General features: G+C 32.7%; 1 protein-coding gene across 9 annotated transcripts in view; it reads left to right on the top strand.

Annotated features, from left to right (window-relative positions):
- The first annotated feature begins 472 nt into the window (after window positions 1–472).
- Window positions 473–27,855, top strand: part of LOC116346977 (pyrokinin-1 receptor-like) — a 45,357-nt gene continuing 17,974 nt past the window's right edge. The window contains exons 1-2 of one of the 9 annotated variants that reach the window (XM_031777322.1): window positions 574–1,102; window positions 5,249–5,845. The gene's annotated coding sequence lies outside the window, so the exon portion shown is untranslated. The other 8 variants (XM_031777323.1, XM_031777321.1, XM_031777324.1 and 5 more) reach the window with 8 other exon arrangements.

Raw genomic sequence — 27,855 nt, forward strand, 5'->3', positions numbered from 1 at the left:
AATATAAAAACAAGGAAAAAATAGCACCACTAAGACCTGTGTCTCTCCCCTAGGTTTTCAATTTCAATATGCTCCAGTAATAATCAAAATTTCTCATATATCAAAAGAAAATACTTATCAAAGGCGTTTTTTTTTTGTTTAAATGTGCATACATTCGCCGGCAACTATCATTTTATACTGTCTATCATTTTGAATATTTACTGATTTTCTCCATTGTATGCATGGTGCAAAGAAGAATTGCACAAAACAAAGAAAGAGAGAGAGAGAGAAAATAGAAATACACAACAATAGCACAAAATATAAAAAATGCATACGATCATTTCAACGATAGCTCAAAACTAGTAATTTATTTAAATAATATCGTGTGCATCAAAAATACTTCATTGTTATTATAGAGTCAGTCATTTGCTAAACGACATTCCGAGTGGACACGAATGTTATTGAAATGAACAAAAAAAAGTAAAATAAAAAAAAGTGACCAGTTGGACGGCCACTTTAGTTAAAGTTCAGTGAACGTGATTTAGATCTGGACTATCATTATGATTATTATTACTTTCGGTATGGTTATAAATATATGCACGCATATACGTTCTTTTGTTGTCGAATAACAAGCAAAAGAAATGTCAATATGCCGCGACAGCAACAGCACTCTCATAAAATCATTCAAATCATGATGGTTGGCATGTGATAAAGTAGGTAAATTCTTGTCAAAATGAAGAACAAACCGAAATTTCAATTCCATTTACATATTTTTCGCATTTTCGACTGCAATTCGGAACAAAAGCAACAACAACAATAAAATATTCAAACTAATTTTAAAATGCAAAAACGGCGTTGTTATTTGTAGAGAGCATATAAATATAGTGTCAACACATAGTGAAACAAAAAAAAACCGGAGAGAAAAATTACGAGATGGAAAAGGAGTGTATGAGAGAGAGATAGAACATAGAAAGAGGCTAACTTTATTTATAATTAAGATATTATTATGATCACAGCGATTCTTCTAAATTGTGGAATGCATTGTTTGCAATCAAATCTGAAATTTATTCAATGCAATGAGACAGCAGTTATTCCACAAGATCATTTAAATTGCCATATTTATGTAAGTATCAAGCTAAGAATAACCACGTTAATTTAAAAATTAAAAACACACACAAACACAAAATCTCACATCTCTGACTAATGAAAGGAGAATGTAATTAATAATAGATTTTTTTTGCAAGTGTCATACTTGCTCATTTTTTTTTATTATTATTGTGAACTTCTCCGGGAATTTATATATCGGTGTTGCAATGACAACACTTTATGTAGTTAACACTCAATGTATACAAAGCACTCATAGAATATGTGACTCTTATAACAACAACAATGCACGTTTGAAATGAAAAGACGATTCGCTCTTTAAAAAAAATTGTTATGTTTGGCCGTCGAAGTTCCATTAATAAAAAAAAATTGTGTGTATGTATTCCAAGTGAATTTTGTTATTGAAATTGTGCAACGATCTCAATATTGATGTGACTTAATGAAGTGTTGGAATAATAATCAAAGACATAGTGATAACAACTTTACAAGTGTGTCGATTCAAAGATTCATCAAAACAGAATCACAATCACCAATCGGCAAGCGACAAATCGACATCGACACTGAACATCTACTAGATGTGAACGTGTATGTATTTATTATATTTTCGCAATACCGCCCCCACCACCACCACTAACCAATTATTATCGATGAACATTGATGAATCATTTGGAAGTGTCATCGAATTGAACAACCCAAATAGATTGATGTGCTTGAATTAATTTGCGTGAACACTTTCATATCAATCTTCTGCATCAAAATAAATAGCAATGTACTTGAGATGTGAAAGAAGAAGATGGAACCGAAAAAAAATAAATAAATAAATAAATTTCTATTTTACGCGGAACATGAGTGGCTTTGTCGATTTATTATATCATGGGAATTTTGTGCGCTTCTTAATAGCTCACATTGACAACCGAATGACAGAGCAAGGAAGCGTTAATAAACATGATCGTTTGTGATGGGCTTTGTATTTTATCAAACCAATTGTGACAGACATTGCAATCCATGAGTTTTATCGGCTGTTGTGCTTGTATAAAAAACACGTTCTCGGCTAGGGAAAAGCGAGTGCGAGTGTGTGTGTGTGTTCGTGTGTGTGTGTGAGAGAGAGAGAAAGAGAGTGAAAAAACCCCAGAGAAATATAACAAAAAGCGAATCGTCATGCACGCAATTTGTTGACTCGTTCACTAATTCGATGTATCATGTCAGCGAGCGAGCGATTCGCCAACGATACATTTTTAACCGACAGTTTATTTATACAGTCTGCTACTGTTGCTCTTTTCTGTTGCCAACACTGTTGCTGTAACTCTTTTTGTTGACTGATTGTTTCTGTTTCATTCGTGCGCCAGTTTAAATAATGGCAAAACAGGCAACACAGCACAGAACAGCAATATCACGGCGCAGATTCAAACAAAAGTTGCTATTATGAATCGAATATCAATGAGAATGTTTAATAAATTCTGAAAATATAATTGAAGCAAAATCTATTATTCATGCATTAATGCCTAGTCAATTGATTTCTTGTATGTGATGGTGTTGATATTGAAAACTTGAATAGAATGAGACAACAGACAATTGAAGAAGGAGCAAAGTGAAAAAAACCACAACAATCATCAATATACACACACACATACACATATCCATATTGATCATTAGCATAATACAGTAATCAAAATCGCACAATAATTAGACACTAAATTATATGATAGGCTGTTTGCCAGTAGGGTACACATCGAATCAAACGGCATTTAGACGCTTTCAAAATGAATAACCATTTGTTTAAATTTATTTCGTTTTCTCTCTCTCTCTCTCTCTCTCTCTCTCTCTTTCGTTTAAATTGTGTTTTTGTGTCATACGCGTTTTTTCTATTTGTTTGCCTAGATGATTAACCAGAAAAAAAGAGTAATAATGAAACGATGCAATTCATTTAATCAAAGAACAAAACTATAGTCCTACCCATATAACTCATTTGCGGAGTAATTTTGTCGATGGCGGGACTGTGCGGAGTTCGGCGGAGATAGTATGCAAATGCTGTGTATACGAGTCCAACACCATTCTTTGCTACTCATAGATTTATTTTGTCCAAACGAACATCACATAGAAGTGCTGTTACCCTCGCACACACAGAGTTTGTATGTCATCTCCGCCAAACTCCGCACAGTCCCGCCATCGTCCAAACTACTCCGCAAATGATTTATATGGGTACCGAGAGCAATAAAAAAAGAATCGAAAATCATGATGGTCGTTTGAGTTAAGTAGTACTATGCGTTTATTTATTGAGATGCAAATAAGAAATCCTCAGTGGATTCTCTCAAATCGATTCTAAACACAAAACATAGAAAAGACAAACACTATAAATAAACAAAGCAACACTCTTGCTACTGCGATCATATCAACGAAAATACATATGGAAAATGATAATAGTTTAATTCCCACATTTCGTATTCTAGTGATGAAATATCAACAACAAATAAGCCTTGAAATAAGCCCATCAGCGTCTGACAAACAAATCTTGAATTGTGTACGAAATCGAATCCAAAACCAACTTGGTTCTTTAAGTTCTATCGAATCAAGCGCGTTCAATGAAAATTTATCTATCTCCTTGGTAAATGATTACATACGAAAAAGAAAAAAAACTTCCCCTCACCGTACACTGTGCACCGAGAAATGTGTATTTTTCGTGGATGAGTTTGCGCATCATCTCCTCCATTATACCTAAAATAAACTGTGCCGATCATATTTATTTCAAAGGCTAAGATATTTTTCTCCTGCGGTACAAATCTTCCCACTTTTCTTTTCGGTCAATAATTTACATTGTTTCTCCTATCTTCTGCTGTTTCTCGATTTTCATTCAAATTTTACCGTTAGAACATTTCTTATTTATTATTGATATGAACGTTACGCGGTAGACAACACCACACACATTTATCTATACTCATTAATCAATTTGGAAAATTATCAGTTCAGTTGGTTGGTTTGAAAATCGACCGGGTTAAGTTCGTTGTAACGAACAAAAATGGGATAATTGTGGTTTCGAATGTATGTGCTTGTGTTTTGTTTAATTGTTTTTTTGTTATTCGGGTGGGAATTCGAAACGAAAATAAATGAAAAGACTTCACAAAAGCAACGGAAATGCTAAACAAATCGAACCCATTCAGTGTATGGATGTGTGGTTCAAGTAAATGGTAAAACGAAACAAAACCAAGAACAGAAGATTTACAATCCCGAGCGGGACCACTACGCACGCCACTGACATTTTCTGGATGGAGTAGCTAACCAAAAAGGAAACGAAAGTTGAAGCACACATTTCTTCTCTTCTTTGGTGTTCGGTCGGCATTTCAGCAAGCACATCCAGTGTGTGTGTGCATGAGAGCGAGATTTGTAGCATCTCGTGCAATTCTATAGTTAGTATTTCACACGACGTCAATAACATAGGACGGCGGCATGTAAGTTTCGGTGTTTTTGTGCACGAAGCAATTTCAAGTATATACACAATTTCATTCGGTGTTGATGCGTGCAACGAGAACAACACTCATTCACTCACTCGCTTCACAACAAAACATACGGAAAGTACGATCAAAACGCACGCGGACCTCACAGTGTACACACATCCAGTTTCGTATTTCGCACTCTTTTTTTATTTTCTGTGCGCGCGCTCTCTTTCTTCCGCTCCCTCGTTATCTCCAAAGTCTTGTGAGTGCGATATGTTCGATTTGAATGATATTATTTCTCTCGTGCCGCTCGATAAGAATAAACGTTTTTCGATTCGCAAATAAATGCCAGTTATTTCGAAGTAAATTTGACCGTTTTTTTTCTCTTTCGTCAGTTGTTGTTGTTGTCTGTCAATTCAACGTGTGTTTACGTGACTGAATGTGTGTTAGTGACAATTTATTTATTTCTCTGTAAAAAATTCTGTTCATTGGATTCGTTTTAATTTTAATTGTCGCCTTCCAGTGAATAAAAGTGTTTTATTTTCAATAACACCTATTGTTTGCTACTGCAAAATTAGTTTGTTTTATTTTTTTTTATTTGCTTTATTTGGTTCAGTGTCTTTTTTATCCCATTTCGTTTCGGATTTTTCGTTAAAGTTTTCAACATTTTTATTGTCGTCAAGCAAATTTTGAAATGAAACTGAAAAAAACAATTGATATTCTCTTCTGGTTTATAGTACCACAAGCTACACACATTCAGGATGGGCAGCCAATCAAATGTTGCAGCAAATAGTGTAGAATAGAAACGAAAAGCGTGTGTCGTAAAGCTGGTGGATACTAAAATTAAGTGTAAATTTAAGTGTGTGAATAAATGACAGAGAATTAATTTTAAAATTTTATAACGAACAAAAATTATTGAAAATGAACCCAAATAAATAAACACTTCCAACGTAATACCTTTAAACATTATTTTTGAAAAAAAAAAAACCAATTCAAATTGGCAGTAAATTTCTGTTCTAATTTTGAAGTACAACATTTCAACAAAGAAGAAGAATTTAAAAGAAGAAGGAAAAAACAAAATAATCCAAATTTGGTATAACGAGTATGTGTGTTACGAGAATAAGAGCGCTCGAGTTCCAATTTTTTTTTACTCACACTGACCATATGAACAACTCGTTAAAGTGAATTAAATAAGAAAGCAAAAAAAAAAAAACAACGACAACAGTAAACGAGAAATAAACTGCTGATCGTCCGTGCAGAAGTAAACACATATTCTGGACTCGTGCTGCATTTCATTGGTTGAGAGCCACATGTCGAGAAAGCACCAAATCTTGGTACGTATCAATCTGAGCACAACATTTTGCACATTATTTTTTTACAGTACAGTTTGTCTCCCTCTCTCTTTCGATACATAAAATGTAAATCATTTTAGCATGCATACGAAATGGGTGATAGCGACATATTATTGCAATCACACTGTTTTTGCTTGACACTGTACGCACCTTTCTCATGATGCAATTTTGCCTTTTACTTTAATATTGACAGGTATTGCATTGTTGCTTGTTGTGTATGTGTGTGTGTGTGTGTCTGGGTTGCGATGCAGGTTTTGTTGTTGGCGTTCAATTGTGTATTTTCACATTGATTCGCATTGTGCAGTTTCGAATGTTTTCTGCATTTAATGTGCGGATTCAATGAATGTAATTAGTAAACAAAAAAATGAGCGCACGCACATTTAATATAAACTTGATTACTCGATCAAATTGTCCCACTCACTCTTCATCACATTACCGAGAGATACATACAGCAACAGCAACAACAACAGAAAAGCAGCAAAATATTCAGCGCTAAAATAGATAATGACCAATTATTACACAATTTTCTGGTTTTACATTTCAGCGTTTATTACATTCCTTGTTTATCAAATCGCCATTTGATCCATCCGTACCCGTTACCGTGCATCGGTGATCGACTACATTTCACCATCGTTACTTTAATCTCATAACTATGATGTTCGTGCATGGCATATAATATTCGAGTTTTGCATACTATCGCACATGCACACATGATAAAAGTGACAGAAGAAGAGACAACAACAAAATGAATTGTATTCTGAACTGTCGCTCTTTTTTTCTCGTTCGTTTCATAATTTTCTTTCTACAACTCTATAGATTCAAAATGTTTGTTAATAACCATATCTACTTATTATCTGTAAGTGTTATGCGTGTACCTTTTTTTTTTGTCATTATCAAGCACGAACATACACACACATTCGAATATGCCAATGAATATATTCGAGAATTTGTAATTGTACCAAAATTAATATAAACGACAAACATTAAGTAATTCTCAGTCATTTATTCTATTCTTTTATCGTTCGACTCATTTATTGATGGTGACAAAATGTAATGAGAAGAAAAAATCGCAACAAATACACACTATTGATTCGGAGTATCATGTAAAACTATTTACAGAATAAGTAAAATGATTATACTGAATCATTTACGTACGCACTAAAATGTGTGTATATTTGCTCAAGGCTACGACATCAACTTTTACTCAGAGAATATACGATTCACATAAAGTTATTTCATACAAACGAAAAAAAAGAGAAACAAAAACAACAACACACAAACGCAACTTCATTGCAAACAAATGCTATTCAGTTCGCAAAAAAGTGTTATCGGATCCAATGATTTGGATGATGTCAAATACACAGACGCAAATACCACGCACCCAAATGGAAACTTGCCAAATGAATCAATGACTAAAAAAACAAACAAATACATGCACATGCATAAACGGAAAAGTATCATAATAGCGAAATTACATTGAACATACCATCGATATGGAAATGGAAACTTGTATATATAAAGAAAAACTTGCGGACAAAATGAAAAAGTGGTGTATAGAGTTTGTGGCACGTTTTGATCGTGCTCGGTTTGTTTGAATATTCTCCGCTCTCTCCCTTCAACTCTTTTTCGCTCTCGCTACTTTTGTTAATGAATTTTTTTTACAGCCATCGGTCAACCAAAAAGGCGTCTATTTCAAAACGTTTGTGATTGTGTTTGCTTTTGATCTATTTGAAATGCGATAGTGTTCGTTTTTTTTAGACGAACAAAAATCGCCCCGGCAAAATAACGGTGAAATTTATAAAACCGTTGAGCTATTTATGCCAACACATGGCATCACTGACGACATCACACCATTTGACATTGGATATAATATTATTCCCAATCACTGCTGGCACAGCTCATTGGAATTTATTTTATAAACAGAACATAGTAATTTACCATGTTCGTGCCATATTTTTCGTCACCATATTTTGTTAAAACCATAGGTATTTAAAATTGAATATTAATTCACTTTTCGTCACCGCACAATTCCAATTCGATCGCCACCCACGATTTTTTACATCACAAAGGCAAAAGAAAAACACACACAATTTGATGGCGGGGCAGACGTAAATATCGCAATTATTTTCCGGATTAATGAAATACGTCGGTCATTAGAAACAAAGTGAGAAAAAAATATGTATAAAATGTCAATCATCAAATGCTCTACAAATGGAAAATAAACATTGCATAAATTAAGGTTTTGCTATGTTCTTGACAATCATTTTAAATTGGCTGCGAGTTTATTGAAGTTGAGAAACTTAAGAAATATTGTGAATCAATAAAAATGTGCAAAATAATATCTATTTCTTCGTCGAATTCACAATTCATATAAGTTTGAAGTTCAAACTTTGAACTTTTATTGTCGATGAAATGATTTGAGAGCAAGGGGAAATATTTTTCGAAAAGTTTTCAGAAATAAACAACAAAACTAAACTTAAACATTCGTATCGAATAATTCAGTATGTTGTATCAACAAACATGCTTGATTTCTTCGAATGACATAATGGTTTTTGCTTTAATAATGATTATTCTTTGCTGTCGCCATATATAAATCTCAATTTAGCCAAAGGCAAAGAAACAAATGTCAAATTTGATTCGAAATATTTAATATATTTTTCACATGAGCAAAAATGTTATCGTAAGTACATGGAAAGTTTCTTTTTTTTTCACCATTTATTGAATCGTATGATGATAAATGTGGTTGGCAATAATATATTAATGATGATCGAAATCAATAATAATAATGAAAATAATGATGGTTGGACTTCTGATTCCATTATATAAACCCCCAAATGACAGTCGGGACTCTCATAATGGCCATGAGGGCTTTTGTGCTGAACGATTATAATGTTTCTGCTGACATATAGTATATCTATCGAAGCGTCCAACAAAACCAAAACCCTAAAGTATTCTATGTTTGGTGGTCAAATGATATTTTCCAATTAATTTCTTGTAATCAAAAGCTGAAAATGAACATTTGTAGAAGCTTTTTTTAAAAATAGCCACATTGAATAGAGGTTTTTCTGGTTTTTGGTTCTATCAAATGAAGTAATGCTTGATGTAAGCTTAAGTAGAAGCTAAACTGATGAGTCGTGAAAATTGTTCATCTTTCGGGAACTTGATTATCGAGAATTTACCACATTTTTGACTTTCGGGAAAATCTTTCGAGAAATAATTGGAGGAAAACTAATTTCCCGTTTGATTTATTCAAACGATTATGCTATTTGAAAACGAAAACGATTTGCAAAGCTTGTCGATACATCAAGCAATAGTTGTTGTGGATACCATTGAAATCACGACCCAGGCAATTTGTAACCGAATTTCTGACGTAATTATTTTTATAAATGAAATGAAATTGGTGTTTCAGGAAATGATTTGTCCCGTAGCCATGAAACGACACCACACTTATTTCTCCGCGAAAAATAACAAAGTCGCTTAATTATGGGTTTTATTTATATCTTAATTGGAGTTGGATTTCAATAATTCACAGAAATTCAAAGCGAACTTTTTGAATTGGGCTCAAAACATAAATTTGTTGATTTGTAATATGAACGTTGTTTTCTTTAGCCATATTGCTTCTGACACGGGTCAAACATCACAAAATAAACACGATACAAAAATGGGTAAATATTCCATTTTGTCGTCCAGCATATTCAAAACAACAGTAATTGATATTGATGTTGATTGAAGTATATTTTGCATAGAAAATAGCGGAAGTTTGATATATTCAATATGACAATGATGACGTGCTTATAATAACATAAAAAGTTTGTTGCGTGTTTGGCAAAGACTTTTTAGTTTCGTTGTCTAATCAATCATTTTGTTTCACAAGTTTTTCCTGTGTCCAGCCATAAAAATGCAGAGCATAAAAGCCAAACACTAAAAGCATAAAAAAACTGTTGTTGAAGCAAAATTTAACCGTATAAACGGTGATGCTTTTGATATACATACATGTTGTGAACAAAAAACTTGAGCATAGTTCAATTGTTTTCAATGGAAAAAATGTGTATATGTGTGTAAAAGTATAATGTTGATAGGAGCATTTGGTTCACGAGACTAATGTGCACAATTTCTGTCATTTACTATATTGCCATGCAACCACAAAAACCGAAGCCAACCATCAATACTGAATACACTTCTAACGGAAAAACATCAATCTTTCAAAGGGATCTACAAACATTACACGAATGAATGTGTCTGCGCGTGTGTGTGTGTGTGTGTGTGCATGTTCACAACAAATGTTTTATGTTTTGCATCGTAAATGCCTTCCATCTCTTTCGCGCCAAGCCATCATTTGCAATCTTGGACTTTCTTAATGTTCAACGACGCAAAGATTCGCTATGCCAACAAAAGAGCACATTATGCCTCTCAACTTTGTGGTTTCTTTTTCTTCTCCAGGATTATTTATTTGACACAGATCCACATGTTCATCATACACACAAACACATGCTCAAAGTTTTTCCTTTTTCCTGACTTTTTTTCAAGTCACTTTTGTGTGCGGTACCTTTTGATAAATCCACGAGAGCGACAGACAAAAGCAAGCACATACACTGGTCGCATTGAAGAGCATGCGAACGGTTAAGAAAATATGTTCGAAATGAAATTGGTTGCGTCGTGTGTATGTTTATTGGCCCAGTACTATCGTACAATATTGGATCTTTGAGTATACAAAATAAATTGCGTTTTATTGAAAAATTTATTGAAGGTCGACCATACGTGCGATTACGTTTTCGACGAATAAGGATTATCATTCGTGATATAAAAAAACGCACATTCACGATTTATCTTCCTCTGCGGTTCGAATCAATCCTCGATTTATTTAGCATAGAGATCAAAACCTTTGCTGCGCAACATCCATACCATTCGTGTTTCCATCAGATTTGTGTGACAAACACACACATTTCAATTGAGTGAAGAAACGAACAACAAATACAGATCACGATTGCTAAAAGTAGAGCATTCGAAGAAAAAAACGCAGCAGAATGTTATCGAAAAACACGCAAAACCAGAAAAAAGGGTGCCACTAGTTGAGGGACAAAACACAAACTGTGAGTCACTGTTTTGGCATGCGTTCAAATAAATAAATAACATTAATAATGAAAAACAACTCTGCTTTTCTTTTAAATGTTGTCTGTTGAATCTTTAATCAATTTTTAAAATTCGACAAAAAAAGCCAAAAAGCTATGAAACAAAATGAAAAAAAAAAAATCAAAAGCATATCAAAAAAGAATCGCACACAGAATACTTTCAAATTCTGTTGCAAAAAACGAAACATATAAAGATAAAAGCTTGTCGTCTTCTTTTTTTTTGTCTTTCAAATATTTTATCTTTCAGCAACAGTCGAGAATGATATTTTCCATTTTTATCGCATTTTTTTGTCATTTATTTTCCAAAACACGCATTTGATTAACAAAATGCTTACTTAAAATAGTCTAACTAGTTTCAATGCCATTGCTTTCAGTCTTGCAATTTGATTATCATTTAAACATTTTGAGGGCAACTGTTGAAAGGTAGCTGGCGTCAATGCGTTGCGTTTCAAAATTAAATTTGTAAATTCCCTTCGTTACGTTAATAAAGCGTTTATGTACACTTGTACACCAAAAGTACTCCCAACGTACTTAAGTCAATGTTTGTATAATGTCTCATTCAAACCAACTACCATTTATGATTTTCCTAATTACGATGAGATCTCATTTTTATTACAATAAACTTTCATAAATTACATATAATTGTGTAATGGAACGATATTCAAAAAAAGCACGGGTGAAAAGTGTGAATTATTTTGAGTTTCATTGCATAATGTTTACATTTTGCCACTCAATGCGACTTGAAACCGTACTTTGTGCATAGTTGCATCGCTCGAGGGAAGTTGTTAGAAAAGAACTTGTTGACAATTCCATACATGAAAATTCAATGCTGATTTCAGATGAGATACATTTAAAATTTGTCCAAAATATCTCTAATTTCAATTTTTTCAAGTTGGGAGAGCCCTCTTTCCATTTAAAAATAACAAACTTTACAAAAAGATAATTTCGGTAATTATTTCTTATTCTTTGGTCATCTTTAAACACTGAAACTGATTTATCATAACGAAGCCGTGGAATCAACAATCCGAAATTAATAAATAACATTTACCATTTGAAAGTACGATTTCGCCGCTTTATTTATATGTTGAATGTTGATTCATATGCTTTTTCCCGCCGAAATTTGCTTCTCTTTTTAACCAAAAAAATAACAGAAATTTGTGTTTAGCTGTATTATGGCGCTGATTTTGATGGTTGCAGCGATTGTTCCTATGAGAAGGAGGAAAAATAGGGGAAGAATGGTGCTGAGGAGGATCTTCCTCCTCAAGTGAGAAAAAAAATGTTGGTCAAAAAGCGATTTTCATCACAAAAATATCTTTTTTTAGTTAAATATAGTTCCTCACCTGAGGAGGAGAATCCTCCTCAGTGCTCTCCTTCTCCTCTTTATCCTCCTCTTCAGAGGAACAATCCCCGTATATTGCAAGTTCGTCCTTTCTGAGTTGAATCAAATTGAATATGTTTGATATTCCGATCATGCTAAATTAATTATGTAACATATTAACGACTAGGGGCTTAATACGGCAAAAAAATTCACAGGAATTCACGTAAATTCACACTTTTGAATCGAGTGGTTATTGATGAGTTCGGTGAATTCGTGTGAATAGAATGTAATGTGTCAAAGTAATAAAGTAAGGTTATGATAGCCGCAATATTTTTTAATTTATTATTTTTTCAATATTTCCGATTGTTTACGATAGAAAATCGCTCAAAATTGAAAATAAAATTAATTTTTATTAAAAAAATATAAAAAACATTTACAATTTTGTTAAACAAAATATAAATATTGCAGTAATTACCAGCAGAAACTATTCACCACTATCTCACATATTTGAATGAAATTGCCGTAGAATTCACTGGAATTCATTCGTTTGCTGAAAAATTCAGTTAATTTAGATATTATTATAGAATTCAGTCGTTGAAAATTTTGAATTAAGCCCCTTAATTAACGATATTCAATTCACTGCATGATGAAGTTTAATGAAATAAGTTTCATATCAAAGTGATAATTAGAAAAAACTTTAATTCATATGATGTTGACATGATTGTCTGAATTGAATTTGAAGGGGAATATGACATCTACAATTCAAAACAAAAAAAATTCAATACGCTGTATTTGTGTGTAGCACAAGGAAAAGGGAATCCACACGAATTTGAATGCAACGAAATCAACAAAAATCATGCATCCACAAAATAAACGATTTGCATTTCATTTCAAATGTTTTATTAGAGTTTGCAGCATAATGTATCATTATAGTTGACTTTTTTTTATCTCTGCATTGTGTCGTCCAAAAATTTCCACTTGTATACAAAATCGAATGGCATATAATATTTTCGCCATTTTCAATGAACCATTTAAATGCATACATATATCGCTGGTGAATTGAATGTGAATGAGAACACCAATTCAATGTTAAACTCAAACAAGCTGCTTCGAGTATTTTAATATGAATTAAATACACGATTGATGATGCAATTTAATCGAATATTATAACATACTGTGAAGCAAAATGAATACCACCAAAGATTTGTGGTTAAATCAGATATTTTGTTAAATATTGCATTATTTTCAAGTTAACGCATTCAAATTGTAATGCACGGTATTTTATTTGTTTACAGTATTAACAAATGCAGGTGGGACTGCTTTTGTTTTTTTTGCCAACATTTTTTTTACTCGAGTAAAAAATATATTATGGAAAGTTATATACCGTTGGAAAAGTAATTTTCGCAATTTTGGCACGTGAAATAACTTCGGCTCATGCTGACGCACTTCAAATGGAATGGTCGATGGCACTTGTTGCATTCGATGGAGTTGTTTCTGGTTAATTTGACTGGAAAATCCAGACCGAAATCATACAGAAATCCACATACTTTTCCGATTACGATGATTTCATCTTTGATGCGACGGCCCGTTTTCGGTTTGATATTATCAGAGAGTAGAAAACACTACCGCTATATGTATGTAGATTTTAAATACAAAGAGTCGCATTGTTCACATTAGAGTTCGCGAAAATTGTCGTGATCACACAATCGAAATGTGTACAAATAGTAACTATTTATATGCACTGTTAATATAGTATTACTATAGCGGCAGCGTTTTCTACTCTCTGGATATTATATACCAAAAATGGTTTCAAACATAAAGGAACAAAATAATGACGTTTGTATACATTTCTCTCAATAGTGTGATGTCAAATAGTGTCTCACCTTACGTACCTTTCCCCTACATGAATTAAATATTTAACCAACCCATGGAGTTGGTGGTTTTTAATTAGTAATTGATAAATATTGCATATATGTGATGGTATATTATCAATAAAGCCATATGAATTTCCATTTTTAAATCATTTAATGATTTTCAATTAAAAATCGCATTAAAATTGTCTAAATTTCAGTAAAAAGCTTCCATTGAAATGTGTATGAAAGTGTTTATATGATGCGATATGGTGGTGTTATATTACTCGTAGATTAACTGTGATCAATGAAAAAGTACATTTTTCACATCAATAAAAAAGAATTGTCTAGCCTTTTGACATGAAAACAAATAATCATTTGCCCGATTGAGATGTGCCAAATAATGACGAATGAATTGGAAAACACGAAATGTCCGATGTCTGTGCATACCAAATCTTTTCGGTCAATTTCATAAGATGAATTGAAGTACTTAACCCAATCATTGTGGTTTAGGTCTAAACTCTCACCCTCAGGTGACAAATACCGAAAAATCAAATGTGAACAATACACACATTTTATTTTGTTTGCTTTTGTATTTTGATTATTGTTCACAATATCCAATTATTGGGCTTTATTTTCAATGCTGTGATAATTGTCACAAAAAAAAATTGAGTGCCAACAAATAAGACAACGGGTGGCGTGCACTCGCTCGAACATACACCGACACATATCGAACATTGAACCGAATGACAATGTATAAAGTTAACTAGAGAAGATGAAGAAAAAAAAAACAAAACTGTAGGCGGTTTAACGCAATATAAGATTATGACTACGCCAAAATCCAAAGAGAATTATTTACTTTTATTATCGATTAATTAAATGTGCTGTCTCGATGTTTAAGTGGAAGTCTGCCATTTCAATTTGGGCATTTGAAACTTTTCTTTATATTATTAAAGGGAGAAGAATACTGAAAACACATTGACCGACGATGAATGATTGAGAGATGGAAAAACGAATAAACATAACAATTAACTCACAGCAGCACAATAGAATTTAGCAGACATCATAACCACCATCACAGCTTTACTATCATCATTTTAACGAAAAAAACAATTGAACGCGACTGAAAATCATCATAGCATCAAAAATGGAAATTGTATTTACCGGCCAATTTACAATGAAAAATTGAAAGAAAAATGTGGATGAGAAAAGGAAAAGACATCAATACTTGAATTAGGATGCTATTTGTAAAGTTTGACGAAATTCCATTCGTAGAAGAATGAGCTCATGAAAACCAAAACTAATTATTTTAAAACTTGGATGAAATGAAAAACAAAAACCAAATATCATCTTAAGACATTTTCTATTAGATTTTTGTTTAGGAAAAAGAGAAGGTCTTTTCTATTTTCCATTCGCATTATATCGAGTATTGTTAACTAGAAAATCAGCTTTCGACGAATTGTTAACTCAAACGGATAATTCAATATTTCATACATGAACATTTTCCGTGAATTTAATTGATTTTCGAATTATATCTACCGCTATTTATATTGATTAAATGACATGCAGCTTTTGTCCTACATCCATTGCTTGTACAATTAATCCTTAATGAGAGTTCAAAAAAATTAAAATTCGATCCAATTTTCGATAGGTACATTCCAAGTTTCTATAAATGATTGTAACATCAACCACATATGCAGCGCATAATGTTAAGTTTTTATTCGATTTTTTTTTCTCTGTGGTAGAATGTTCTGGAAAAGTTTCAAATTATACTCAGTCATGGTTATGTCATTTGAACTTAATGTAAAAAGAACGTTAACTTAATGCTTTTTGAAGGAACATTCACATTATCCATTCACTCAAAATGCAAAAGAGAAGCCAAAAAAAACCAAAAATGTAAAAGAGTTGAGTTTCACATTGGTTTGTGGCAGTGACGGTCCCTGTCATTAGATGACAAGCGAAAGAATAAGATATTCTGATGGAATTATCGTAGTGGAACGAGCACTGGTAATAAGCGACGGAATGAAAGACAGAAAGAGAGAATGAATGATATACACAAAGTTCAATTCTTGCTGTCACATTGAAGGAATCGAATCATTATCTGTAATTTATGTTGCGTCAACTGTGTTGACTCAACTCCACAGTAAAACACAGAGAGAGAGACAGAGAGAGAGAGAGAAAAAAAAACCAAGCGAAAATGTGCACAATCAAGTTATCATCATTAAAGAGGACACAAATATGTCAAATGAAAATTCGTTGTATTTTAGATACTTCATCATACAAAATTTGAAATATGAGCGATTGTTCGTGAAATAGATAGGTCCATTTTATTATTCAAAATCATCGCAACAATAGCAAAACGGAAACAGTTGAAACGGCGCCGAGAAAAAAAAGGCAACTGTGAAGCATTGCTCAGTTTAGCATTTGAAGAAATCAAATGAACGGTGGAACTTTTAGCATCAGCATATTCTATCTAGCATCACTTTAATAACACTGAATTACTGGCACATAGGTCGAATGCTCTTTTTCACTTACTGAAATGCAATTCAGTATTTTATGAGAGGAAATACAAAACAAACATTCAAAATGAAATACGAGTAAATATTGGAAAGCGCATCACATGAGCGCATCGTACGGTGCATTCTAATGACATATCAAAATACAGAGATATATTGCGAACGAAAAAAACACCCAAAAATAAAAAAACACACAGAATTTCAGCAAAATAAGTAAAGTATTTTCAATTGTGAAGAAAGTTTTTTTTTTCGTTTTGTTCGCACACGTTCCAAATGAAAATTTTCAATGCAGTTGTAAAAACAAAACACGGATGATAAAACATGCTTGATGTATCATCAAGCTTTAAACTCGTTTTCGGTTTGTTTGTACGTTGTAACGATTTGATTTTAAAAGTGTTCCGAAAAACGTAGCAAGAATATTCGATCGACCTTGTAGCTCTAGTAAAACAAACTACTGAATTTCTGTGTATTTTGATTAATTTTTAATATGGCTCGAGTTCACATCACTGCAGTCATCACACGATGTTATGTTTAGTTTGTCGTTTGTATCGATACTTCAAGCATTATTTCCAAGTACCTTGGCAGTGTACTTTCCCTTCGAATGAATTTGAAGTATTTTTCCATTTCCATTCATAAATTCATTCTAACGCGAGAAATTTGATTTCTTTTTTCTATCTCTTTCTCGTTGGTTCAATGGTTCTACATTTCTGGTTTGCATTTTTTTTCTCAAAAGAAACTGTTTGAAATACAAACAAGTACCATTTTTGTCAAGTGCTGATAGCGTATTCGAACATGCGAACATCCAAAAGAGAATTGCTATTCATTATTACGAATTCCGAAATCTCTGTAGAATTCTGGTGTGTCATTTGGAATATTTACGCTGTGAACATATTCGTAAATTAATAAATCTGAAAGCATTTTGACACACAAATACCATTGAAGAATATGTGAATTAAAGCATTTGTGTGATCTATTTGTAGTATTCCAAGGATTTGTTGGTTCCGGGTTTTCAAGTTGGTTTTCCTTTTTAAATGTGATATAAAAAAAGCCACACTTGCATTAAAATGATGTGAATCGTAACATTGCTCACTCCGATAAAAGAACATTTTTTTTTATTAATTTGTGCAAACAGGGATTATCCTTTGTTCGTCACTTTTTTCTGGTTTACCTTCCAGTGCCATTAATTATGGTTTTCATAACAATTGGACCGCACCAAAAACTGTTCCGTTAAATTGAAATAAACATTTAAAAATAAATTGCATTTTCAGAGGTTTTTCCAATACAAACTCAGAAAAGCATATTCACCACTCGAACAGATACGTAGTCTTAATTAACTTTGTTTCCAAACTATTTCTGCTTTCACTTGTACATACATCGGTTTTCATTCATTTTTAAACGTCTTTGACTTTGGTTGCTCTTATTGCGCTGGCATATATGTTCTTTATATTTATCTCAATTGAATCTATTGGAATGTTTGAAAAGTAAACGCAAAAAAAAACAAATCCAATTGAATTAGAGAAACCCAAAAATGTGGAGAAACTTTGACAAGGGTTAACGTAATTCGTGTCTATTTCTATATTTTTATGGACATTTGATATAAAGAGAAAATTTGAAATTCGCTGTAAAAAAATTTGTTTTTTTTTTCTCGCCAAATAATTTTTTCATTTGCATAGCATAACTATTTTCTCCACCACAAAACATGCACTAGTCATAAATTTGGATATTTAGTAAAATCACTGGGGATTTTGTGTGAATCAATATATAAGAAGTTTAGAAAAAAATATGAGGGAAACCACCCTGTGGAATACACCATTATACGAAAAATGAAACCAAATTTCAAATTGGAATATTGGATATGATATTTGTTTCTGAATTCTCTCTTCACTGAATGGAATTATGCATAGGTTCTGACATAGTTCGCATAGGTCGCATTGACCCCCCCTAGCGCCCGAGGACCCCCTCTAGAATTTTGAGAAAATATTCGATTTTCCTGGGGCTTTTCACAAGGAATAAAATTATTCCATTTTGCTAGGGTTTTTTGTTGCCAGCTCTCGAACTAAATCCCCCCCGAGAAGACATAGCATCTGAAAAAAAAAATTTGCTACAGATTTACAAATTTTCAGAAATATTCAATTTTGCTAGGGTTTTTTTTCGGCTGGGGACCCCCCGTCGATTTTCGGCCGTGACCCCCCCTCCAAGTTTTGTAGTGTCAGAACCTATGGAATTGTGTGGGAAAAACACAAACCACAGAATTGAACTAAAGAAAAGAAATGAGATTGAAGAAATAATCCAATAACAACGAAATAAATAAAATATTATCGATGATTGATTGCAGTGTATTATTTATTAGGTCCCACCGAACAACACTGTACTCGGATTGTGTATACATTTATGAGCATAAATTAAATATGACCAGTTTACAGATTGATTCAGACGATCAAATTGTATAAAAGAGAAGAAACTCTGACAAAATTTAATTTATACATTTAATTAAAAAGTCTAGCCATCTTAATCATCAACCATTGATGAAGCAAAAAAAAATGTTGATGAAGCTAGCACACAAAATTCCCAGTAAAATGCAAAGTTATTTTACGATGGTCAATTGTGATGATTACACATTTCAACTTTATTTGTGATTTTATGCGGATTGCAACAAAGCAACACCCAAATGGTGCCATTTTGACGAACGCACCAAATCAAACCACCAGTTGAATATATTTGCCTTGTTTGGTCTATATCGTACGTACACTTGGCAGTGCTGACAAATGCCAATGTCCATTGATATGCTCAAATGTGGATTAAGGCATTTAACACATGTAATAAGATTGACTCTCAATTATTCCGCTTCAGTTCAAACAATGAACAATTGCATTAACAATTTTAAACAGCAACAGTTGTCTCAACGGACTTCAACATTTAGACATTTCATTTTGAAATAAATCAGTTTTCAAAGTATATGTAAATTTTAAATGCTTGCACGTTGCCTTGGAAATTTGAATATTCATGTTTTTTTGACGTTGCCCATGCAAGATGTGCTTTGCAGAAAAAATTTGTAATGAAACAATGTTAAACTTTTTACCAAATCTTCTAATTTTTATTGATTTATTCCACTAATCTCCAAAGGAACATTTTCTTTTTCACGCGATTTTTTGTCATTTTGCCCGTACATTGAAAAGCCACACGTCCATATAAAAAACAAATTTTTGATACATTTTTGTTGTTTTTGTTGAAGTGTTGGATTATTTTTGTGATTTTTACCGGTGTTATACTGTCGTTTTACATGTTGCCTTTGGGGTAAAACATGTTCGACATGCGACAGCCGAATCATGCGAAACGGCCTGATATTATCGGTTACCTGTCAGCCCAATGTGTTTGCAACAGAGCAGAAAGTAACCAAGAAAATGTTTCTTCTCTAATGCCAATAAGTGTTACCATTACAATGTATTGAAGCATCAGTAGATGACTCGCTGGAGACTATGTATTTTATGTTTCTTTAACATTGATTCTTCATAATATTGGTAGTGCAACTTAAAAATGTCGTATTTGTGTCAACTTCTTATGTATCATACGCGCCATTTTTTTGACAGTGACAACAAGTGTATCTTAAAGAGCGTCAAAAAAACTATTAAATTTCATCTGTCAAAGTGAATAAAAGTTTATACACACAAGTTTTTTTATTGCGTTCAAAATGTCGAATTTCGTTCCAACAAAAGATCATTTGCGGGAAGTTTTAATTTGCTTCTTCCAGTTTAAAGAAAAATGCAACTGAAGCACATCGTTTACTCACTGAAGCCTATCCTGACTATGCTGTAGACGTTAGAATGTGTCATCTGTTGACGTGGTTATCAATGTATGTAATTACAAAGACAGAATTGTTGGATTCTGTCTTGACTAAATTTTGATATCGGTTGTTTTCAACCACAATTCGCACACGTTACCAGATGGCGTTTTTACAACATGGCATCTCTCAGTCATGATGGTTGCATTGAGCGAAAAACGGCCAGAATATGCGACCGGACATGAGTCAATAATTTTCCATCATTACAACGCTCGGCCTCATATTGCTCAACCGGTTAAAAACTATTTGGAAAATAGTGGATGGGAAGTTTTGCCCCACCCGCCGTATAGCCCAGACATTGCCCCTTGGGGGCCTCCTTCTGACTATCACTTGTTTCGATCGATGTAGAATTCCTTGTCTGGAATACGCTTCACTTCAATTGAAGGTATCAAAAATGAGCAGTTCTTTTGGCGCGGAATCCATATGCTGCCAGAAAGATGGGAAAAGGTTATAGCTTCCGATGGCCAATACTTTGAATGACATGTTATTTACAGAATTTATGAAATAAAGTTTTATTTTTACCGAAAAAAATGACATTTTTAAGTTGCACTACCAATATTTACCATCTACCAAGCTCCAAAGCATGTACGAATACTTCGAATACCTATGCTATAGCTCAGCGGCTTATTTTGTCGGAACCGCTGATTTGATGTATCAAAATTGATTTTATGGGAAGTAAGAAATTGAGCATAAAACTCTTGTTGATTTAAATGATTTTTTTTTTTCAAATCCACTTTCGACTCATCAGATATTTTAAGAACCGATTTTCTACGAATGCCATTTAAAATGTGTTTATATTTTAATTCCTTTATATACTCTCACTCTGTAGCAGTGAATAGATTGAGCTACAGCTATATCAGTGCTATTTTCACAGCTCCTATTCATGGGCGCTATTTACGACTTTATGATACAATTCCGAACAAAATGTTCAAAATGTAAATAGAACAATAGACTTATTGATTTTAGTATTTTTTTGCATAAACAAATCAATAGGTCTATTGTCCGGAATTGTATCATAAAATCGCTGTCCGTATGCGTTGTTCACAAATAGCACCTATGAATAGGAGCTGTGAAAATAGCACTGACATAACAGATTAAATCGAATGGCTTCCGCATAAAAGCACTAGGTGCACACAAAAAATAAATTGCAGACGACTCGTTTCATTCAATTCGAATAACTGGCAAATGTCATGGACTTTGAATACAAATCTCCAAAGTGGAATCAATTAAAAATAAGTAAACGATAAATAATAGTGGCACTTAACAGATCGATTTTTCACGCGTCGAAGAAGTGTAGAGGCTCTCTCATATTCGCTTTGCCACCACATTTGCATCGTGGATTCCACTTCGAACATTTTACAGCCCACTTCAGCAAACTTGAAATTGAAAATAAATGAAATGGACAGAAATCGTAAATAAGCCCAACAGAAACTCGATCTGTAAAATGTCTAAATGTGTTGATATCGAAACCATACGAACCGACGAGAAAAGACGAGAAGTTTGAAATCTTTTTCCATGTCTTCTTCTCCTCCTTTCATTCAATGAAATTCATTGATTAATGTCTTATATCCGCTTCGTTGTCGGAAACATAAGCACAAATGGCATTAAGCCTCGCCAATTCTCAAAAAGTTTTAGTCTATATGAATGTTTGTTCTACCGAATATCGATAAAGTTAAATAATCTAAAACAATCGGTCTGCGTATTGGTGTAGGTTGGTATAATAGTATAATGCGTACAAAGTATTTTTTCTCTCTTTTTATTCATTTTTATTTTCGTCGACAGACATGGCACCTGAAACACTGAAACTTCGCATAAATGTTATTGGCCGTTATTTTTATTGATATTTTTCATGTGTGTAACATATTATGATATATAAGCTTATGTTTTTTAAGTCTTATCTATGCCATGATGGCAATAAGCTTAAATGACGAAGGCACCTGAAACAGCATACAACACTTACACAGCATTTGGCTGAGAAGGCTAAAGGATGGAATGAAAATGCTTCAAAAACTTTGATGTAAAACCGAAAGAAAGCGCCTTCAGGCAACATTTTCTCTTATTATATTGGCCTTTGTTGTGTGTTCGCGCTGCAACTTTTTAATCGATAAAATGTAGCAGATGGCAGGAGAATTGCGTTGTTGGATTTTTCGCTTTAAGTTTTTTACCTGTAAAGGTCGCATTTTACTGTAGGTACTTTTGAGTACCGCGATTTTCGATGTAAAAGCGATGAAAAATTGAGGTTTCAACGATTTATTCACTTCAATTCAGAATACAATAATTATTATGCATTTTTGTTGATTCATTTTGAAATAAAATTCAGTAGACAATGTACCGAGATAATTCCAGCTACTTGAAATACTTCAGCTGACTTAAAAGTGCTACTATTCATATGAGCAAGGAAAAAACGAAAAAAAGATGGGCTATTTTTGGCCTGGCCAAAAGATCTCAATTCATTGTCTGTTTACATAAGAATATTTCACTAAATGAAGCGTAAACAGCATAATAACCATTTTAAATTCAAAGTAAGCTGATGTATTATACAGTAAAACCTCTATGTAACGGAAGAGAATAGAATCGAACAAATTTTCCGTTATCTGGATTTTTCCCTTTTAAAAAATAGTTTTCAGGGAAAATACGGACCAAATTCAAAATTCGAAGTTTCTTCTAAATTTGAATTTGGACCTTTTCTTCTAAATTTGAATGTGGACCTTTTCTTCAAATTTGATAATCCAAATTTAGAAGAAACCTAATTAACCACTTTTCACACTTTTAATCCGCTATTTGGAGGTTTTTCTGTATCATATAGAACAATGGGAATGTGTATTTGCTCCAGAATTAAAACTCACTGGAACAAGTGTACATTTTTATTTGCGAAGACAGAGTGGAGATTAGTGGGAATTTGACTTGAAAAATACAAGATAATTCATGACATGACCTAGTTCGTTCAATACGAAACTCTTTTTTAATAAGCTTTAAGGGCTGCTGCATTGATATGTTGCAAATGCATTAATATGAATTACCTCTCTGGAAGCGATAGTTTGAGTATAATTCTTTGCCATTAAAAAAAATAATCCAGTTATACAATATATTATATTGTATCCAAGAGATCATCCCTCTTCTTAAGCTAGTTAGTGAATCTATAACTTTAAAATCTGCCTTGGATTATTTGACCAACTATTTTGTCCCTGTGAGTTGGTATCATATCATATAATTCATATCATATATTCATGATATGAATCATATGTGAGACATCTCCAGACTTCATGAATCAATGCAAAAAAATGTACTGTCAAATAATTAATTGCGTAGAAAATGACGGTTGTCACAATTCCGGTCACAATTTCCATTGAAACATGGATAACATGGTTTCCATAGTGTCGTTAAGTCGGTTGTTTTCAGGAAATGGTTATATCATATCTATTGAAAATATCGAGAGGAGAGTATGTTTTTATTCAGACATTACTCAGCCATAAGCACTGAATAACAGACTCTCTTCTCGATATATTCAATAGATATTAAGTTCATTTAGTTAAGCCATGTTTTGAGATTGAAATCCCTCTTTCCTATGAAATGGTGAATAATCAACTAGAAACAAATATATTTATCGTTGATGAATGTTCCACGCGGAGAAAAAGATACTCGCCACGTCCATTTCAACACATAAGGATCGAATAGTTTTCTCACACAACACATGAACCTGTTGCAATATTATTTCATATTTATTGCTTCTCTAATACAGAGTATTATTGGCGTGCATTCATGCGATTCAAGAGACAGTAAGGGGCTTAATTCAAAATTTCAACGACTGAATTCTATAATAATATCTAAATTAACTGAATTTTTCAGCAAACGAATGAATTCCAGTGAATTCTACGGCGATTTCATTCAAATATGTGAGATAGTGGTGAATAGTTTCTGCTGGAAATTACTGCAATATTTATATTTTGTGTAACAAAATTGTAAATGTTTTTTATATTTTTTTAATAAAAATTAATTTTATTTTCAATTTTGAGCGATTTTCTATGGAAAACAATCGGAAATATTGAAAAAATAATAAATTAAAAAATATTGCGGTTATCATAACCTCACTTTATTACTTTGACACATTTCATTCTATTCACACGAATTCACCGAACTCATCAATAACCACTCGATTCAAAAGTGTGAATTTACGTGAATTCCTGTGAATTTTTTTGCCGTTTTAAGCCCCTAGAGAGACAGAGAATGAAAATGCAAAAATTTTAACATACAGTAAAACCTCTTGACAGTGGAATAAACATCGAAACAAGTTTGGCCATTCACCCAAGTCCATGTTAAAAATGGTCTACCAATAATGGAAAATCTACCTTCAAATATTAGTGGAGATAAATGTCATACTTTTTTAAACACTAAAATAGATCACATCATTCTTTTTCCATTCGGACTTTGTGTTTTTTTTTTTTTTTTTTTGCATTATAATCATATGCCGGAAAAACATTCAGAAAACATAAAATCTTCCGTAATTACAATAAATCATTAACATTGTTTTTTGAAAGAATTAAAAAATGACTTTGTGCGACCATCAAGTGGTTCCACTGTATATAATTGACTGTTTATAGAGCAACACTCATGAAACATTCTAATTAAAATGAACAAGGATAAGATGTGCACATTAAATAGAAGAAGTTCATTGCGCATGGCGATACAATTAAATGATATAGCGTTAAAAAATAAAATGCAGTAAATGCGACAAAAATCGCGCGCCATTGTCTTGATTTGGTTCAGTAAGCCAATAAAATGTTGAATTAATTGGATGTACCGAAACCGGTTCGCACACAATAAAACGGAATAATTTAATCAGAAAATTAAAACGAAACGAAAGAAAAAAAAACAAATGATCGTGAAACGTGTATATTTGACTGTGAGTCCAGTGCCATGTTTTGTGTGTGTGTGTGATTCTTCTCTTTTCTTTGTTTTAAGTTTCTTTGAGATATCTGGATTTGAATAATTTTTCACTTGTAATGATATTACTTGATCTTTTCATTGCACTCCGTGCAGAACATATGCATAATGTAATTAGTATTCATTTTGTTGTATTTTTTTTTCATCAAATTGTGTTCGAGACCGAAAATGACAACGAAACAAGAAATAATTTTATGCTTAAACTTTATTAAATAACGACTGAATGAACAAAACAGAATTAAAAAAAAAGCAAACACAGTGAATAAACAGATATCGTATCTGTAAAAACGATATAAAAACGAATTCAATAAGACAACCGTAAATGAGCGGAAAATTATACCTGAAAGAAATGTTGAAAGATCGTGTAATCACCAGCATTTTGATAGTGAATGTTTTTTTGTTTTAACAAAAATACAAAATGTCCGATTTAAAAGCGTACAAAGCAAATATGCATGTAAATTTATGAAATGTACAAAAACAAAAAGTCCAAACAAAATAAAAAGAAGAACGAATTCAAGGCCATTTACATTCCTACATACACATTTGTTTTTTCACTCGCCTTTTTTTATTACTTGCATTTTATAGATATGTTTTCTATTTATGAAACAAAAACAACTGCAATTATGATTTCAAAAAAAAAAAAACTCAAGAAATGAAGCGGTTCTTTCGACTAAACGAAAATATATGCACGATGTTTGTTAGACCAAAAATGTGCATTGGTCAGTAGATATAGATTCAGTTCAATTTCAGTTTAAAATAGCATTCAATTGATGATTCAATGTCACAGTTAACGATATCCTACTTTAGAAGAGTGAAATAAACAGGATCGCATTCTTACTTGGGATTATCAATTAATTATTTGAAAGTAAAAAAATCGAATAATAAATTTTTATCTGAGAGTCGGAGAGGTTATAATGATGCTGCAAGGCATTTTGGGCACAAATCAATTAGCGACGAAAATATCGGTAGGCATATATGAACAACAGCATCACATGCCGAACGTTTATTGCACATGCATATATTGCGCATTTAATGCACACTAATGGTAAAGTAATTAAAAAGAATAAATGATGAAAAGAGATACAGAGATTCTATACAAGAAATGAGCACAAATAATGATTGACTCATTAGGCGATAATTATACATTAACCGTTCCAAACGCCTATCATAAATTATATAAATTTAACATTTGAATGCATTAAAATAAATCGTTCTCACAAATTCTTCAATTTGAGATTCAAGCAAATAACAGGTGGAGTCACTTCTCTTTGGCCATTCTCGCTGTGTGTATGCAAAACAATCGAATTGCAATTATGTTCTTTTAATTTGACACAAAGTGAGAGAAGAGTGAATGTTTTCTCGATTGTGCACAGGTTTTTTTTTTGCCGTTTAGTTTGGCATTATTTTCACAGCGATACAATTCAAAACCTGCTTGTTGGCAATGTGAATTGCCGTCTTTGTCGGTTACTAATAAATCACGTTGTCTGACAATATGTGATTTTGTCTGTGCAACATTAAAAAAAAAAATTACAGGCTGTACAAAGCAGGAACAGCACACGCACACAAATCCAATGAACTGGTTTTTTTTCTTCTTTATTATTTATACGCTTTTTCTCTCTCTTTCTCAATTTCTGTCTCAATAAGATGTCGTGCATCTAACGATGAAATAATCATCATAAAATGCATTCGCAGCTTTAACTTTTTTTTATTATTATACAAGTTTTTTTTCTCGAATATAAAAACAAATGCAACTTCACAAGATGAGATATAAGAAAACTTGAGATTCTTTTAAACAGTCAAATAGAAGCCATTCTACTTGAAAAGAAGCGAAACAAATCACCTCAGGGCATTAGAACTTACCTAAATAGATTTAAAAACTTTCTCATTGTCCTAATTTTTGCCATATTTATTTCAATCAAGTTTTTTTTTCTTCGTTCAGACATATTTCCTTTGGTTACTTTTTGAGAGAGCGTCTACTTCACCTCTTTTTTTTTGCCGCTACTCCGACCTCTTAAAACACAGTTCACGGCTACACAAAGGAATAAGATCAAGATCATAAGCATAAAGGCCATTTAACAAATTATTTCCTTTACTTAATGTTGAGCACTGCGAGCGAACGGCAAAGCAAGGTTTGTGTATGTTTTTTTTTTCTTCGTCTCTCCAATTAATTATTGACGGAAAACAATTTTGTCGTATTTTCCGACCATTCGGTCGATTTTAATTAGTCTCATGAAAGCGGTTACCAGATTTATAATAAGTTTTACAGCCATTATTGGACAGTTCCAACTAGAGACACACAATGATTAAACAAATGCAGATACAGTATAAAATGGGACCTTTGCATTTGTTCTTTCCGTCATCATTAAATCAATTTAAAAAGTTTTTGTCGAAAAAAAAAAT

The sequence above is a fragment of the Contarinia nasturtii genome, unplaced genomic scaffold (genome assembly GCF_009176525.2).
Source record: "Contarinia nasturtii isolate CC-2019 unplaced genomic scaffold, AAFC_CNas_1.1 Cnas_scaffold_1699, whole genome shotgun sequence".
Classification (NCBI taxonomy): Eukaryota; Metazoa; Arthropoda; class Insecta; order Diptera; family Cecidomyiidae; genus Contarinia; species Contarinia nasturtii.